We start from the raw sequence: 15,356 nt of genomic DNA, 5'->3' as shown, positions 1-15,356 counted from the left end.
TAGAGCATCACGTGATTGTAGCATCAACTATGGTGCCAAGACCAAGTTGGATGGATCCATATATTTCATTCTTATCTAATGGATCTTTGCCAACTGATTTGAAAGAATCAGAGAAAGTAAGGAGAATGTCTGCCCGTTCCTGGCTTTCCAAGGACAAAAAGTTATATCAACGCTCATTTGCAGGTCCTTATTTGTTATGTCTCCATCCGAATAAAGTTACCGAACTTCTAGCTGAGCTACATGAAGCGATATATGGTGGACATTCAGAGGAAGGTCTCTAGCCCATCGAGCTATAACCCAGGGATTTTGGTGGCTGAGTATACAGTGGGACACAGCCAACTATGTTAAAAAGTGTGACTAGTGTCAAAGACATGCCCCAATCATTTATCAATCGGGCGAAAATCTCAACTTGGTCACTAGCCCTTGGCCCTTTGCACAGTGGGGTCTAGATATAATCGGTCTGTTCTCTTGAGCTACAGGGAATTGGAAGGTTTGTGTTGGTCACTACTGATTATTTCACAAAATGAGTGGAAGCTGAAGCTTTGGCGAATATTCAAGATGTGGATGTCAAGAAATTTGTGCGGAAAAACATCATCACAAGATTTGAGGTACCTCAGGTGCTAATTTCAGATAATGGACTACAATTTGAAAATTAAGCCTTTCGAGAGTATTGTAGTAATCTAGTAATAACTAATAGGTACTCATCATTGGCTTACCTCCAAAGCAATGGACAAGCAAAAGCAACGAATAAGACAATAGTGAATGGTATGAAAAAGAGGTTGGAAGGAGCAGAAGGAAATTGGGCCGAGGAGTTGCTGAACGTTTTGTGGGCTTACCAAACCATACCAAGAAGATCGACAAGTGAGACTCCATTCTCTATCACATAGGGGGTAGAGGCGGTGATAACGATTGAGATCAACTTGTCAAGCATGAGAGTTGCAGATTTCTCATGAAGTGATAATGACACTCGAATGGTCAAGACTTTAGACTTCTTGGAAGAAAGACGAGACATGGTATATGTTTGACTCACTAATTATCAGCAGAAGTTGGCCTGGGGGTATAACAGGAATGTAAAGCCCATGGAATTTGTAGGTAGACCTTGTTTTGTGAAAAGCGATGGGGAATATGAAAGATCAGAGAACGGGAAAGCTCGCCCTGAGTTGGGACGGGCCCTACCGGATGACGGCCTTAGTTGGGACAGGGGATTATTTCTTGGAGGACATGGAAGAAATACCTTTACCACGGTCATGGAATGTTTATAATCTGGAGAAAAAAAAATCATATTTAAATGTGGATGGGAAATTGTAAGATATGTTTCAGTTCGTAAATGAACTTGAATAAAGAATGTGGAATGAAGTCAGTTGTTACATTATGTGTTGTTGAATAGCTAATAGATTTTTCTAAGGACAGAAACCTGGCCTCGGCCTGACTCCAGTCATCAATCAGGTGGAAACCTTAACAAATTTTTCTAAGGACAGAAACCTAGCCTTGGCCTAACTTCTGTCACCAATCAGGTGGAAACCTTAATGAATTTTTTTAAGGACAGAAACTTGGCGTCGGCCTAACTCTAGTCACCAACTAGATGGAAAGCTTAGTGAATTTTTCTAAGGATAGAAATTTGGACTCGACCTAACTCCGGTCACCGACCTAGTGGAAACCTTAATGAATTTTTCTAAGGACAAAAAGCTGGCCTCGGCTTGACTCCTATCACTGACCAAATGGAAACCTAACAGATTTTTCTAAGGACAGAAACCTGGCCTCCGCCTGACTCTAGTTACCAACCAGGTAGAAACAGTAGTGAATTTTTCTAAGGGTGTAAACCTGGCCTCAGTTTGATTCCGATCAAATGGAAGCCTTAACAAAATGTTCTAAAGATAAGAACCCTGTCTTGATCTGAACCTATTTGCCAACTAGTAAAAAAAAAAAAAAAATTAGAGACTATCTTTATAAGGAGGGCCTCGGTTGAAGTGGCTCATTGTTTGAATCTGTAGTCCACAAGATTGTAGTAAATAAACCCTTTGGACATGGAACGGGAAATTGTTGCAAATGTGTTATCGACTATTCACACCTAGGATTTTTTGAGGTATGATGGCATGATTTCACTTCAAAATAATAAATCATATGTGTGAAAGGGGTTCGATCATGCAATCACGCTCTAATTGAAGAGTTACAACAGTGTGAAGAATAGATTAAATGTTACAAGGAAACAAAGTGGGAAATAAGCAAAGAACTTAATTAAAAAAGTTCAAGCATTCAGTATAAAATGAACCAAATAAAGTTTAATACATAAATAAAATATCACTTGGCTAGATACAAAAAAGTTTGAATAGCCCTATAAGAAATAAGAAATAAAAAGTAGAAAATGGTTTGACAAGTCAGGTGGTCAATTCTTGGGGCACAGCAGAGGTGGTCATGGGAGCTTCTCTAGCATTTAGAGGAACTGAACTTGGGGTTGATTAGGGGGCTCTTTGTGTCTCGGTAGGAATGGCTATGGTTGGGTTCTACTCATCAATCACCACCATGTGAGCATTAATTTGTTGGGACAACTCCATCATACCGGGGCTGTCCTCCCCCTCTTCTTCCTCAACATCCTCGAATTGGTGATTTGCCTGAACTTCTACGAGCGGATCATCGGGCAAGGGAATTTTACTGGCGTCTTTGAAAGGGGAGCTCTTGGGGGGACCAATCGCATTAACCACTGCCATCTAGCCTTCCGTAAATCCAAATTTTTGAGCTTGGAAGGTAACTACCCTTGTCGAGTTTTCAGCATCCTTGAAGCCCATGTTATAAAAGACTTGCTCACAGTTCTTCATTGTTTCTTTTAATTCAGAAAATTCTTTGTCTTGGGCAGAAACGATGCTAGAAACCTTGGCAAGCTTGACTTCAGTCTCTCCGAGCTTCCCTAGTAAGTCATCAGCCTTCTGCTCAGCCAATTCTCAAGCCCTCTTGGCCATGGTTACCCAACGTTCTATTGCGTTCAGCTCTAGGGACTTTTCATTATAGCTGGCCTTGGCCACTTACTTCAGAGCTTTCTCCTTTTTGGCCTCCTCTATCATGCCCTTTAACTGACTATCCACCATATGAGTCAGTTGAACAGCCTAGGACAGTAACAGAGATAATAGGGGGGAAGTTAGTGTGATCTCAGTATTAACACTTATCAAATTGGTATAAAATTGGAAAAATGTAAAGGCATAATAATAAAGAAATGATAATAAATGGGGAATGAATACACTTATGGCTATAGTGTGCCACTTTAGCTTCAAGACAATGTCTCGTCCCGACAATCCGTGTAGTGGTCTAGATCGATAGGCAACAATAGAGCTTTGCCAAGGCTATCGGTCACTTGTCCCTAGAGGCCATTCCTCCAAGTCTAAACGTAGGAGTCGGTGGCCAAAACTTTATCTCTCAATTAAAAGTTGCACTCCCATCCGGAAGTGGATGATGAAGAGGTAGAGGCCACGTAAGACCCAATCATAGTTGGTTGATCAGTGGGCCTAACCCCTAGGGGGGTTTCCTTGGGCTATGGAGTTAGTGTAGTACCTGCAGTGGTAGTAGGGGCTAGTCAAAGGAGGGGTACCAAACTCAGTGATAGGGTCATTGGCTACCCTCTTCCTCTTCCTGTGTTGGCATAGCGTAGGGGGGGATTGGCTTGTTAAGAAATTGGCTGAGGGGCACCTTGTCCCGTAACCAGTTATGTTGTCAGGAACTAGCGTTCAAGAGACATGTTGTGTCGTTAAACCATCCCCGCAATCAAATTTAAGGGGAATGGAGTGTTTGTAATGGGGGCTTCTACCAGAATGTGCATCGCACAATCATGAAAATTTGTGTAGCCCTAACCGTCCCAAACTGGTTCAAGTGAGCTTTCTTGGACTATTTTGGGCCCTTGATGTTTAGCTTCACCATTAGTAAGCCCTTCCTACACAAATCTAGGAAACCGAACATCGAGATAGGATAAAAGGGGGCTTCTAACTGTTGAAGCTCTTGACAAGTTTGATAGCTTGTGTATGAAGGAACACACCCGAGAATCAAGTGAGAGGCTCTCAATTGCCTGTCGTAGTGCACAAAAATTTTTGAGCACACGAGGAAGTTCAACTCCCAAGCTTGTACAACACTCAAGTCAAGCTGGAATCTTTTAGAGTCTACAATGAAGAATGATGAACAAAGTTAATAAAAATATGCAAAGCAATAGTAACAAGCCAAACGTACAAAAGAGAGAGAGAGAGAGAGAGAGAGAATAAAGCTTAAAGTGAAAATGCACATAGCAGGGTCATACTGAAGAATACGAAAAAAGGGTACCACCCTATCTAGCAGGGAGAGGTCAGACAGGTGAGTTCTTTATTGAGCCAGTTCCCACTCACTCTAATGAACTCCCCTCCAGAGTTCCTATTAGAGTCGAGGAGATAAGATATCAACCTAACCATGGTGTTTCAAGTTTGAAGGTAATATCGACTCCTTAGGCTTCCCCAAATAGCATAAAGGAAGTTAATGTCATGGTGTGTAAGGTTAAGGCCATACAGTCGGTTAAGATGCCTGACATAGTTTACTACCCTATAAAAATTAGGCAGACACTAGTCAGAGCTAAGCCCATAAAAATTGAGAGTTCTAAGTAAAAGGGGATTTACTGGAAATCTAACCCCACCCTCTAATATTGACATTAAAGGAAAAAAGACCACATGAGGCAACCTTTTGTCCTCTATATCTCCCTTGTGACAGTATGATATGTTCACGTCACGATGGATATTAAACCTAGTTTTGAAGGATTCTACATCTGCATTTGTGTTTAAAAGGTATGAAAAACCTATGTTTTCCTATTAAGATAACTTTGGAAGAACAAGAATGAAAGAAACAGGAGAAAGAAGACTTACTGAGTAACTTCTTGATGAGAAGGATGGTTTTAGGAGAAATTTAAGGGCTCAGGAAGAAAGAGTAAGAAGGATTTTGAATTTGAAAGGAACTAAAGAAACTTGTAAATGAAAAGAATGATAGGTATTTATAGGGGAAGGGTCATTTAATGTAATTGCAAAGCAACTAATCAATACTTACCATTGTTTCTACTCATACGGGCCTCAGTAATCGATGTGTCAATTCATCAAGGTCGTTCGATGTGTCCGATGCTGCCACGCGTTCACAAAAAGCAAGCTGTTATGTCTATTGTATTAATGGAGTGACGTTTTGTCTTCCTAAGGTATAACTGCTATTTTTGAAAAGCTTAGCTGAACATCGAGGCAGGAATCCCTGATCCTATCCCCACTTTGTGAAAATAGGATCGTGGAGGGGCTATTATGGGGGGTTAGGCCTAGAAAATCAATACCGACCCGTTTAACTAAGGCCGAAGATCGGTCTGAGTAGTCAAAACTAGCCTATAAGAGGGAAGTGGAACTCAAACTTGGTTGGAGTGGGCTTAGCCCAATAACACGTGTATGAGAACATAGAAATTATCATTTCAGGGAATCCTATAGTGCTCGGCCTACCACTAATTGATGAGATGGTTAGAAATCAATGAAGAATTGACTAAACTAAAGTTGGTTGTCGAGAGTTGTTAGTGCCTTTGGGGAACTCACTACCGAACGCTATTTGGCATCTAGAACAAGTTTTAAGAGAACCCTCAGAAGACATGATGATTTCTTGGAATTCTAGCGAAAGTGGAAATGTATGTGAATTGGTGAAATGATAATGATTAGTACCCCACTAAAGAGAGACTATATAAGGGGTGGGAAGGCAGACAAGAAGGGTTGGTTGGAAAACACTAGAAAAATAGTGAAAACACAGAGGAAAAAGAGGGAACACACAGCGGGAAGGAAGCGTAAGCAAAAAGGAAGGAAGAAGATCTGCTAGAGGGTGAGGTTTGTAGGTCTAAAAGTTCACCCCCACCCCCCCCCGTCATGTCAGACTGTCAATTTCACAACTGTTTTCCAAGAAGGGCCAACTCGCGAGGTACCTACAAAACTTTCTGCCTGGAGGTTTTTAAGTGTGACTTTTTTACTCTTCACCCATACTATATATACCATCATTACCCATAAAAGTAAGAGAGGCCATTGAGAGAGAAAAACCCTAGATAGGTTTTTTACAACACAACACACCCATCTTTTAGAGAGAGTGAGCTACTCATCCTTAGTGAGAAATCATTGTAGCCTTTTCTCCTTCCCTCTCTCATATTTATACCTTGAGAGGGGATTTGTACCCAAACACAACTCACACATATTCAAAGTGTAAAGAGTATTTTGGAGCTTGGGAAGTTTTAGGGATTTGCCAAAAGAAGCTGATGAGGCTTGACGGATGCAATCGGGCATATTGCGGGATTCAAAAAGCTAGAGAAGACATGACTTTGAGAAGTTTGTTGGTAGCAGGAGCTTGGAGGGCTCAAGTACATAGGGTAGACTAGGCTTAGAGGGTCTTTTATTATTCGTGTTCTCCAACTTTATTCTCTAGTGGATCAATTTTTTGCCGAGTTCTACGGTTTCTTCTTCGATAACACGTCTTTGTGTTATCTTGTGGTTGCATCTTTCTTCCCTTACTCTTGTGCTTTTCATTTATGTTTATGCACTAGAGTAGTTATTGGTTCATTGCACATATTTACTCTTGTTCTGTGCTTTAATTAAGTAAGAGTAAAAGCAATCTAACCATAATTTAAAATTTGGGGTCTAAACAAGCTCGCGTGTATTTTAGCGCAAATCCGAGCCCTTTCACTCTATATCATCTATTCTACTTGGCAGTTTTCTAGACTTCCGTATGCACATTTGATTTGGAACAAAAGCTACCTCCTCTTTCCTTTCCAAATTCAAAATTTTTATAATAAATATTTAATTTTATTTCTAAAAATTCAATTAGTTCAAACATGCTAAAAAAATGACGACTAGCATATAACTTGTATCTCTCATCTAAATAAGAAACATCAATATAATACTTTTATTATTATTATTATTATTATTATTATTATGTTGCTAAAATAAAGTAAACAAAAAAAAAAATTCTCGTTTTAATTAGTAGAAAAATTAAGGACAAGCAGAGAAATAGCCTTCAAGCAAGATTATTCTTTGATTTATATTCTAAGTAAGTTTTATGTTGTTATATGTTAGTTTATTTACTATTATATGTGTTCGCAGGAAAGTGTGTTCTCATTTTCTTTTTTATTAATATATTTTACATTAGTTTATTTTTCCTTTAAAATTTTGATGGGGGATGGTAATAGATCCAAAAGTATACACATGTTTTCTCTTGGTTTTATTTTTAAATAATAAATTTCATCGATCACCGGTTCTTTAAGAATTATGCCAAATGATTGGTAAAGATTAAAAGATCAATAACCTAACAACTTGTTTAGAGAATGCTTGTATTTGTATTTAGACATGGCAAACAGTCGGGTTGGGTCAATTAAGTTGCAGGTCAAAACTGGCCGGGCTAAAAAAAATGGGTCATTTTAAACTGTTTGAAAATAGGTCAGGCCAATCAGGTTATAGGTGCGTAGGGTCGAGCTAACCAGCATTTTCACATGAAAAAAAACTTTAAAAAACAAATAAATGCCAAATTTGTATAGAAAAATGAATCAAATTAATCAACGAAACGAATTCTGCATAATACTCTTTGTTCTTTTTCATTAAATGGGCACCTAATATTATTAGAATATTCGTGTTACTATTATACATGTGAAGGGGAAAAAAAAATCCATATCCTTCCAATTCTGATTGCTTTGAGCATAACCAAAATTCTTTACAATCTTGATAACAAAATCTTCCATGTTAATAACTCATAGCCAAAATGCTTATAATTACAAATGTGGTCCCCAAACCTACTAGGGTTATGGTACTAGGCGAAGGATTTGGACCCCCCAATTTATTTATTTATGGGCTTTCTAGCAATCCTACGGGTGGGGCTCCAAGCACCAACTAGATAATCCAGGCTTTTTTTTTTCTTTTTTTCTTTTTTTGGGGGGGGGGGNGGAAGAAAGGTTCCATATAGTGAACATGGTAGGAGTTAGGAGAGTGGTAAAGGGATCACAAAGGGTTGATGAGTATGTGCGGTGATTCGAAGATCACACAATATTGGATTGCGAATATAGTTTACCCAGAAGAAGAATCACGTCTCTGCCTATGCCTTAATTAGTGAGAATATAGTTTGGCAACTTCATTTCAATGTGCAACTCAAAAGTACGTAAACTCAAGTTGTTCAATGGATTTAGAACCTATCAAAGTATATATGTTGCTAATCATGGTGGCGCCTTGCATAACCTATTTGAGACCCAAGGAAGCAGAACGGGGCAAGTATGCATAAGATTTGTTAAATTTTTATTTCACTTCTTTTCTATTACATGGAACAAAAGACTTCCAAGCTCATTGTAGAGTTGTGATTTATAACTATGTTTTATGTTGACTTTATTCCATGACAAAAAGTGTTATAATTGCTTTAATTTTGTTCATTGTATTTTGTGAGATTTTATTGTATTGGGTTTAGTATTAAGTTGGTGAAGAACTGAGCATGAAATGAAGAATCAGTGTAGTTTTGTGACTAGCTCGTGAAAAGTTTACGAGAAGAGTAACCTGTGAAAATGGCACATGAGAAGCACATGTCAGAAGCTGAAGAGTCATGTCAGACTGTCAATTTCACAACTGTTTTCCAAGAAGGGCCAACTCGCGAGGTACCTACAAAACTTTCTGCCTGGAGGTTTTTAAGTGTGACTTTTTTACTCTTCACCCATACTATATATACCATCATTACCCATAAAAGTAAGAGAGGCCATTGAGAGAGAAAAACCCTAGATAGGTTTTTTACAACACAACACACCCATCTTTTAGAGAGAGTGAGCTACTCATCCTTAGTGAGAAATCATTGTAGCCTTTTCTCCTTCCCTCTCTCATATTTATACCTTGAGAGGGGATTTGTACCCAAACACAACTCACACATATTCAAAGTGTAAAGAGTATTTTGGAGCTTGGGAAGTTTTAGGGATTTGCCAAAAGAAGCTGATGAGGCTTGACGGATGCAATCGGGCATATTGCGGGATTCAAAAAGCTAGAGAAGACATGACTTTGAGAAGTTTGTTGGTAGCAGGAGCTTGGAGGGCTCAAGTACATAGGGTAGACTAGGCTTAGAGGGTCTTTTATTATTCGTGTTCTCCAACTTTATTCTCTAGTGGATCAATTTTTTGCCGAGTTCTACGGTTTCTTCTTCGATAACACGTCTTTGTGTTATCTTGTGGTTGCATCTTTCTTCCCTTACTCTTGTGCTTTTCATTTATGTTTATGCACTAGAGTAGTTATTGGTTCATTGCACATATTTACTCTTGTTCTGTGCTTTAATTAAGTAAGAGTAAAAGCAATCTAACCATAATTTAAAATTTGGGGTCTAAACAAGCTCGCGTGTATTTTAGCGCAAATCCGAGCCCTTTCACTCTATATCATCTATTCTACTTGGCAGTTTTCTAGACTTCCGTATGCACATTTGATTTGGAACAAAAGCTACCTCCTCTTTCCTTTCCAAATTCAAAATTTTTATAATAAATATTTAATTTTATTTCTAAAAATTCAATTAGTTCAAACATGCTAAAAAAATGACGACTAGCATATAACTTGTATCTCTCATCTAAATAAGAAACATCAATATAATACTTTTATTATTATTATTATTATTATTATTATTATGTTGCTAAAATAAAGTAAACAAAAAAAAAATTCTCGTTTTAATTAGTAGAAAAATTAAGGACAAGCAGAGAAATAGCCTTCAAGCAAGATTATTCTTTGATTTATATTCTAAGTAAGTTTTATGTTGTTATATGTTAGTTTATTTACTATTATATGTGTTCGCAGGAAAGTGTGTTCTCATTTTCTTTTTTATTAATATATTTTACATTAGTTATTTTTTCCTTTAAAATTATGTTCACTATATGGAACCTTTCTTCCTCCACAAAGAATTTGATATAATTAAAAAAAAAAAAAAATACTCCTTTGTCTTGACATCCCCTAATGAAATATTGCTTTAGTTAGTGAGGGACTTAGAGAATTTTCCCTTAAATGAAGGTCCCTATCTATATCAAAAATCCGAATTCATCCACGAAACAAGCCACGTCTTCTCTAGTAATTCTTTGCCTGCCATTATACTTAAATGAACTTTGTGGAAACATATATTCCTTAATTAGGATATGGTTTAATGGTGAATTCATTCGGGTATGATGGACAGAAGGCATATGAAATAGCCTAGAGGTATTTCTTCTCTCTGGGCAATGATCCCCTAGACATCTTTCATGGGCACATAAGGTGGCATAACTTAAACTTCCGTAGTTTCGTGTGTAGAAACTTCCAATTAATATGCCTTGAAAGGAGTTAGACAATTAGTTTCTAGTTCTCTAGTAAGTTATGCAATATCTTGGCAGCCATACTTTGACGATAAATGTTTCCTCTTTCAGAATAACGATTTTCTTTTGTAGTGGTACTGCCATGAGATCGAGGTTCCATATATAGGGCCTTCTTGGTCTTACTGCACATACTTACTGTTGGAGAAATTACCAATAAAATGATATATTAATTACAATAAAAATATAAATATAAATGAATAATGTCAGACTGAGACATGGAAATCTCACTCTCTTTAAGAATATTCAAGCCCTCTGTGGTTGGCAAAGCCTAGAAACTGATGCAACAGAAATTTACTTCTAACTTGTCCCCTCTAAGATAAAAGAGTCCAACAGTTTGTTGTGTAGCTCGGACCAACTCTGCATAAGTGATTGAGCTCAAAACTCCACCAAAAGAAACACCATTCATTGGCCCGAAATCTCTCAAGTATGTAGTAGTATTATTGAATTCACTCTCTCACACAATACTCTTTGCTTTAACTATTTATCTTCATTTACTCTTGATATGAAATTAGTCTGTAGCATAGCCATATATATAGTTTTCCAATCCTTCTCATAACCTACATGTTATTTATTAGTTTAGATAACTCTTCTAAATTTATTTAATTTAACTTACATACAAGTTAACTCTTTCTTTAATAAATTCCACTATAACTCATCTCTTTATTAATCTTCACTTAATTTAAGTTTTAACGTACTTTAATTTAAATTGCACTAACATTCCCCCACTCATTTTAATATTAAATTATGAAAATGAGAGATTACCAGGCAAAGAGGGATTATTATGCATCATGAAGGTGTGCTCTACATTGAACCTTCATTTAGTGAAACAACAATCTCTACTCCAGAGTCAGTAGTGGTCTCTGACTTGAATTATGGCTGCTTAAGGGAAAGTATTACTACCCACACATAACAATCCAAGTGTTGACATGAGTTTTACTAGCTAGCACATCACGGCCCTGTGCTGATCCCAGTTTTTCATGAGTGTATTTGAGAATAAGCCCAATTCTCATAAGGAGCAGCCCCACTCCCACACTCACATAGGTGAAATCTGTCTAGGGTGCTCCTGTAAGTTTGACACCCCCTTGATGTTTTCCAAACCCTTTCTCTTGTTAAGGCCTTAGTTAATGGATCTACAAGATTATCACAAGATTTAACATATTCTATATTAATGATGCCATTACTCAAATAAAATCTCACAATACCATGTTTTCTTCTTATGGGTCTGGATTTGCTATTATAGGAACAGTTACGTACTCTACCAATTGTAGCAGTGCTATCACAATGAATTAAAATAGGTGGTATTGGTTTTTCCCAATGAGAAATTTCATGCAATAAATCTCTCAACCAGTTTGCTTCCTCACTTGCTGAAGCTAAAGTTATAAGCTCAGCCTCCATCGTAGAGTTAGAAAGAATGGTTTGTTTTTTTAGATTTCCAACATATTGCACCACCACCTAAAGTAAAAATGTAACCAATGGTAGACAGAGAATCACCTGACAAAATATTCCAGTCGGCATCGCTGAAACCTTCAAATACAACAGGATATTTTTTATAGAACAAACCATGTAATTTGGTACCAGATAGATATTTCATAACTCGCTTAATGGCTTGCCAATGATCTCTACTAGGCTTGCTAGTAAATCTACTAAGTACTCCTATTGCATAGGCAATGTTAGGTCTAGTACAATTAGTTGCATATCACAAACTACCAATTATGCTAGCATATTCCTTTTGATTAACAACATCATTGTCGAAAACAAATGAACACTAGAATCAAAAGGAGTAACAAAATGTTTGCAATCATGATAGTTATATTTTTTTCAAAATTTGCTCAATATAATGAGACTGCTCAAGATAAATTCCATCACATGTTTTTGTAATTTTCATGCCCAAAATAAAATTAGCCTCCCAAGATCTTTCATATCAAAATGGCTTCTAAGCATATTTTTTGTTTCATTTATAACATGCAAATTAGAGCCAAATATTAGTAAGTCATCCACATAGAGGCTAATAATGAAATTTGAGTTTTTCCAAGTTTTATAATCGATGCATTTGTCACATTCATTTGACTTATAGCCATTTTCAATCATGCAAGAATCAAAATTTTCATACCACTTTTTAGGAGCTTGCTTTAACTAATGAAATGTTTCAACAATTCATGTTATGGATTGTGTTATAGTCACTTGGATATCCCTGCAAAATATATATATATATATATTGATGTATGTTCCATTAGTGCTCTCAATCATGTTATGATATTAGAATTGTAATTAGATTGGTCCATGAAAGAATCATCCTTCAATTGTGTTCTTTGTGGACATCATTATAAAAAAAACATGTATCATTTGTGTATGGTATGTTAATGCTCTCAATTATGTTATGAAACTAGAATCATAACATATTGCAATACAGAAAACCAAAAAACCATAATTTCACTTAGAAAACATTATAAATTTCTATACACTCTAAACTTTCAGATTTTACAAAATAATGTTGTAAAGAAGAGGTGTCAGAGCAGCAGATCGTATGGCAGTTGCAGTGACTATTGAAAGGATGGAAGGAAGGTGTAAAAAAAAAAAAAAAATCAATTGGTGAACTGTTTACTGTTGATTACCATTGTGTCTTATGTATGTGTTAAGAAATATTAGATTGAAGATCAAGTTATTCACTTATTTGTACATAGTTATAATTAAAAAAAAAAAAAAGAAGAAGAAGTTATATGCAGTTTTGCACGCAACTTTTATTTCCTTGACTTTTGGTCTATGGTACTATAAACCTTAGCAACTTTTCCACTATATTTCTGTTTCTTTTGTTTAAGTTTGTATGAGAAGGTGATTTTTTGAAATTAAATTTGAATTATATATATATATATATTAATTCCAATTACTTGGGACTTGCTCTCTGCAATATTCAATTCTGTTTGACCTTTCTATTTCTTTAGCAAATGTAAATGTTTATGTTTTTATTCTTTTTTTTTTCAATGCTAGGCTTCTTAATTCAGTGCATCTGTAATTAATAATTCTAAAAATTAATATCAATGATTGTGTACGATTTAGTATGGAAGAAGATGGCAACTCATTTTAGAGGATTGATTACAGAAATCAAGCCCGGGTACATCTTATGCCTGTTTCCTTTGTTATATGTGAATAAATTGAGTCTTGCAGGAATTAGGATATGTATCATAGATGTGTATATATTGTGCATTGTTAAACTGAGAAGTATGTTTGATTTTATTCCCTATCTTTTGGAAAAGTTATTTAGATCTAATTATAAGTTTCTGGCTCTGTGTTTCTTTTACTTTTTACCCTTTTTTTTTTTTTTTTTGTGTGGGGATGTGTGTGTGTACATGTGTGTGGTGGTGATGGTATGTTTCTCCACTCTACTTTTAAGTTCTAACCATGCTGCAAGTTATGTGCTCAACTTTGAACTTCGATTTTGACCTAATGTAGTTTGCAATTAGCATGCTTTTCTTTTAGGGTTTGTATTATTCTCGCACTACATAGATGCCCCTGATGCCAGTAAGCTATTACTGTGGGAGAAACATTTTAAGAATAACATCAACATTTTAGCCGAGGATCCATGTGGTGTGAGTGAACTAGGCTTTAGTTACATGGTGATGGATGGCATTATCCCTGGGTTCTATAAAATTGTCATATCCATGCTGGCAAGGTGATATTTCATTTTTCCGTTATGGAATTCAGTGCTGCTTGAGAATTGATTAGCTATGATCAAATCCAATTCAGCTTTGCTACAGCATCAAGTATTTGTAATCTATAACAACTTTGGTTCTGGTTCCATGTTCATTTCCTTTTTCTGATGCCATCAAGTTTATTCCCTTTAATTCTTACACACTGTCATGTAGTTTGGTGGGAATTCCTTAAAAAATAAATAATAATAATAACAATTATAATAATATAGCACATGTCTGCATTTGGTTAGTCTAAGGAAAGGTTTAAGTAGGTGCTGCTTTTTCTTTTTATCTTGGTATTCTTTTATAAATATAGCACATGTCTGCATTTGATTGTTTTGTGCTTTTTTTATCAAAAGGAAGTTATTGTAGATTTAGATGGTGATTGATATATATATATATATCTCATATATCATATCTAATCTAATATCTAATACTATATATAAAAGCAGAAAGTTTGCCCTACAATTAAGGTTACATTGGAGACTTTTACTGATTTGGTGGTGACAGTGGTATTGAATTTGGACTTGGTTTTTGCATATAGGTTTGCATAATTGAATTAAACTTATCTTCTAATAAGATTAGATTTTATATTCCTTCTTTCATTTATTTATGTGCCCTATATAGGGGCTGTCTTATTGATTGATTTATTTTTTCACTTGATATATCAAAATTTTGTAGATGCAATGACCATTTTTTTGGTTACTAATATTACAATTTGACTAGATTGTAATAAAACTTTAGCATTTTTTCTAAAAGCATGTATTTGTTTAATGACAGGCATATATTAATTTTGAAATATCAAAGGGTGAGGTTGAACGGATCAAAGAGCTTGATGAGAGACTTATAGACATATTAAAGCATTTGAAGGCCTGGATAGGCTATAAAACGTTGGAGGTTACTTTTAACTTTGTGCCTAGATAGAATAAACCAATCAAATTTCTTATATTGGTGTACTGTTTTAAGAGATTTGAGCTTATATAGGGCTTTGAACTGTTAATATTCATGTATTACTTAAGGTGTTTTTTTTTTTTTTTTTTGGTATGGAAACTTCCATCTGGATCTAACATTTCTTTATTGTTATATTTTTTTAATTATGTTTTAATTACTTGAATTGTTTCCTTGAATTAGAAGCATATAAGTATGTGAATGTATAAGAAAACTTACTTTGTTCTATATAACCAAATTTGTAGTCAAACTTGCAATATATTTTAATTGCAAGGAGATATGGGTACACTTTTTGCAATTTCATATTCTGCCCTGCTGTTACAACTCCCCATACACTTTCAATAATGCAATGAATCTATGTATAATAAAAAATAAAA

General features: G+C 35.8%; 1 long non-coding RNA gene across 1 annotated transcript; it reads left to right on the top strand.

Annotated features, from left to right (window-relative positions):
* The first annotated feature begins 12,479 nt into the window (after positions 1-12,479).
* Positions 12,480-15,145, top strand: LOC136064019 (uncharacterized). Its single transcript, XR_010625667.1, has 2 exons — positions 12,480-13,454; positions 14,812-15,145. It is a non-coding gene; the product is annotated as an uncharacterized LOC136064019 (long non-coding RNA).
* Positions 15,146-15,356: the final 211 nt, after the last annotated feature.

The sequence above is a fragment of the Quercus suber genome, unplaced genomic scaffold, assembly GCF_002906115.3.
Source record: "Quercus suber isolate HL8 unplaced genomic scaffold, Cork oak 2.0 scaffold_610, whole genome shotgun sequence".
NCBI classification, from domain to species: Eukaryota; Viridiplantae; Streptophyta; class Magnoliopsida; order Fagales; family Fagaceae; genus Quercus; species Quercus suber.
Note: the sequence above shows the minus strand (reverse complement) of the source record. Positions and strands in the feature narration are given on the sequence as shown.